The 3822-nt window shown below is 55.5% G+C and overlaps 1 pseudogene; it reads right to left on the minus strand.

The window, feature by feature from the left end:
• Positions 1-586: 586 nt before the first annotated feature.
• Positions 587-2132, minus strand: LOC123038240 (pyruvate decarboxylase 2-like; annotated as a pseudogene).
• Positions 2133-3822: the final 1690 nt, after the last annotated feature.

Below are 3822 nucleotides of genomic sequence, written 5' to 3' on the forward strand. Positions count from 1 at the left end.
GCATTCTCATCAGCAATAGAAGTGGCATCCTCAGCAGAGGGGTTAGTTATATCAACAGTTGAAGATATTGCAACAGTAGCAGCAGTAGAACATTCAGCAATAGAAGTATCGTCATCACGCCCAAGGCATTTAAGACAGGGTGGTTCAAATCCTTCCTGAGCGGGACTGATCTGTTCAGCGTGAAGTGACTCGTTTTCCTTTTGAAGATCTTCATGAGCCGCTCTCAATTTCTCGAGTTCTTGTTTCCTTTGAAGATAATCGTAGGAGATCTTTTCATTAGTTGTTGAGAGCGTTTCATGACGACTTTCAAGTTCCTCATACTTAACATGAAGATTTTTTATGTCTTCAATTAAGGACTGAGATCGAGTCATTTCAGCGTCCAACAGGTCATCGCTTTTGTCTAACAGTTTTTGAATATGTTCCATAGCTTTCTGTTGTTTAGTGGCAAGGGAAGCAAGTTTTGCATAGCTGGGTCCAAATTCATCACCAAATTCATCATCACTGGATTCAGATAGATAGCATTCAGTTACCATAGCATCTTTTGCCATAAGGCATGATGCAGAAGATGATGATTTTGGTTCGAATGTCATTGCTTTGAGAGGAAGATGATGCTCTTCTGCTGGCACCGCAGCATCGTCGACACTTCCTGCGCCGTCATCTGGAAGCTCCCGTCACCGATGCAGGCGATCACGCGCTTGTCCATGGCGGCCTGCGCGTACCCTAGCAACGCCCCGACGGACCACCCGATGGACCCGTACTGCATCTGGAACTCATACCTACAGCTCATGTTAATTCAGCGGGCAGTGGAGATGTGTCAGTCAGTCAGATGGAGAACGTGCATGCTTACACGCAGCCGTCAGGGAGCTTTTGAGCTTCTGGCAGTTGAACCATGAGTCGCCGGCCTTGGCGACCACGGCGCTGTCACCGGTGAGCATCTGCTGGATGTGCTTGAACAGCACGTTGATGCGCAGCGGCTCGCCGGGCTCAGTCTCCAGCGGCTGCCCCTGCGGTACAAAGATCCTCTTGTAGTTGTCGAATGCCGTGGTGTTCCTCTTCATGCTCACGCACTTGGCTAGCCCCGACAGGAAGTCCTTCATCATGACGCACCCGAACGTCGGGCCGTTGCCGATGGTGACGCGCTCGGGCTGCACAATCACCGCCTTCTCCTTCTTGAGCAGGAATGAGTACCCCACGAAGCTCTGGTCGTTGAAGATGGGGCCGGCGATGAGGTACGCGTCCGCCGACTCCACCATCTCCACGCATAAGGACGTGCTGACCGCGCCCCAGTAGGTCCCGATGAACCGTGGCAGCGTCTCCGGCACCAGCCCCTTCGCCGACGGCATCATCGCCACCGTGTACCCGCTCGCGTCCGCCAGCTCCGCGAACGCCGTGGCCACCTTGGCCACCCGGAGCTTCGGCCCCGCCACCATGACCGGCTTCACTGCCTTGCTGAGGAACTCCACCATCGCATCCAGCGCCGCCTCGAGTCCCATCTGGCTGCTCTGCCTCGGGACGATGCAGTAGGGGATGGGGTTGCCGAAGAAGGTGGGGTGGGAGACGCCGGGGAGGTTGCAGGCGACGCTGATGTAGACGGGCTTGCTCTCCCTGAGAGCCGTCGCGATGGCCTTATCGACCTGCTCGTGAGCGTCGTCCAGGTTGTTGATGACGACCTGGTGGCATGTCACGAGCTGGAAGCAGCGGAGCTCCTGGGAGAAGTCGGGGAGGCCGATGGTGTGGTGGAGGATGCGGTTGCTGCTGTGGTCATTGGAGTTGGGCCCGCCAACGACGCAGATCACAGGAAGGTTCTCGCTCTAGGCGCCGGCGATGGCGTTGAGCACGCTGAGGCCGCCAGCGGTGAAGGTGACGACGCAGGTGCCCACGCCCTTGGCGCGCGCGTACCCGTCGGTGGCGTAGCCCGCATTGAGCTCGTTGCAGCAGCTGATGAGGCGCGGGCCGGGCTCGGCGATGAGGTGGTCGAGGAGGGTCAGGTTGAAGTCGCCCAGCACCGCAAACACGTCGCTGACGCCCACCTCCACCAGCCGCCGTGCAAGGTGACTGCCCAACGTGGCCTCGGCGGAGGGGATCGTGGGCGCCAGTGATGACGTGTGGAAGGCCGCAGGGCATGCCACCATGTCGTTTCCTACCGCCTTGGGCCGTTCCACCGATCCGATACCATTGTCCATGATCAAGAAACAAGATTCAAGATGCTACATATGCCGGTACGGTACACGAGGAGAAGGAAGAGAGTAGGAGTACACCCACTTGGGATGGTTTGGCCTCTATCTAGCCGTCGTGTTAATTTATAGGACATATCTAGATGTGCATTAGAGCATCTTCAACAGCCGCCCAATACGCGGCGCCCAAAAAACGGATTTACATCATGCAAGTAGGTTTTTAGGAAGCTAGAAGACGTTTGCTCCAACACGCGCTGTAAAATATACTGCGCGCACGAGTCCAGCGGTCCCAATCAAGCGGTCCCATCTGCAGCAGCACAGAGTTTGCAGCGCGCGTGACTGGACGCACTAAATATGCTGCGCGTGATGTCTTTTTAATGCGCGCGTTGCAATACTTATAGCGCGCACGCTGTGCATTAGTTATAGCGCGCACAAGCTTTTTGTGCGGCTGCTGAAGACTCCAAATTGGATCCGCGTGCGCTAAAAGTAGTTTTTATACCGTGCGTCGCTTACATCGTGCTTCTGTTGGAGATGCTCTTAGAGTATCTCTAACAGTCGCCCAACGCGCGGCGTGCTAAAAGCGTTTGCAGCGCGCCGAACGCCTACTTTTGCGCGACGCGGAGCGCTGGCTCCAGCGGCGACTATAAACATATTGTGCGCGCTCTCGCAGAAACATATGCACCCCGAACTAATAAAAAAACATATGCATAGATTAAAATAGATAAAAAATGATACATAGATATTTCACAATGCGCACATAGTTCATCATAGCATAGATAGATAAAAACTATGGTGCAACTAGATAAAAACTACGGTGCAACTAGAACCTACTCTGAGTCGTCATTGTCATTCTCGCTGGTGTCGTCCGAGGTATCGAGCCACGCGTCTTCCCAACGAGGATCGCCCGAGTCGAAGGCGTCGGAGGGTCGCTGGCAGACACCGGGGTAGCTCGAAGATCCCAGGCGGCGCGGCGGCATGGTGGCGTGGTTGTGGCGCGTCGGTGGCGGGGCGAGGAAGTGGCAGAAGAAGCGGGGAGAGCGCGCGTGGCAATGTGGATAGCGATGGGAGGCCGTGTGGCGGGCGCATCAATTTATAGGCGCGCCGGAAGCGGTGCGTCAAATCTAGCGCGCGACCTCCCCCCCCCCCCCCGCGCGCGCACAATTGGTTCCTGCCTCCGCTGGAGCGCGCGAAAACGTCCCACGCGCGCTAAAATGACAATTTACTGCGTGCGTGGGGTTTTTGCCGCCGCTGTTGGAGATGCTCTTAGTCATTGCACATCTAAAGATGCGTTTGGTTACCTGCATATAGCCCAACCTGTCTTGTGTGGAAAGAAAAAAAAGTCTGTTTGATTCCATACAGGGAGGTCTAGCTCGCATGGGCATGAACCTTAAAGCAGCCCAGAGTCTGGCTTGTTGGGAACGCTTGAATTGATCGTTTTCGGTGAGCCAGGCTGAGTCGGGCGCAAGAGTGGAGCACGGCGTACGCCGCAATGTAGGGGGAATTGGGGCAGAGATGGTGGGAGAGGGAAATCAGTGGAGATGGGATAGCGCGAAATATAGCCTCACTCCCCATTTACTCGCTCGCCCCTAGCTCTAGAACAAGTCCTTCCTCTGTTCTTGGCACCGAGGGTGGAAGCGACTCAGATCTA

The sequence above is a fragment of the Triticum aestivum genome, chromosome 2A (genome assembly GCF_018294505.1).
Source record: "Triticum aestivum cultivar Chinese Spring chromosome 2A, IWGSC CS RefSeq v2.1, whole genome shotgun sequence".
Taxonomy (NCBI): domain Eukaryota; kingdom Viridiplantae; phylum Streptophyta; class Magnoliopsida; order Poales; family Poaceae; genus Triticum; species Triticum aestivum.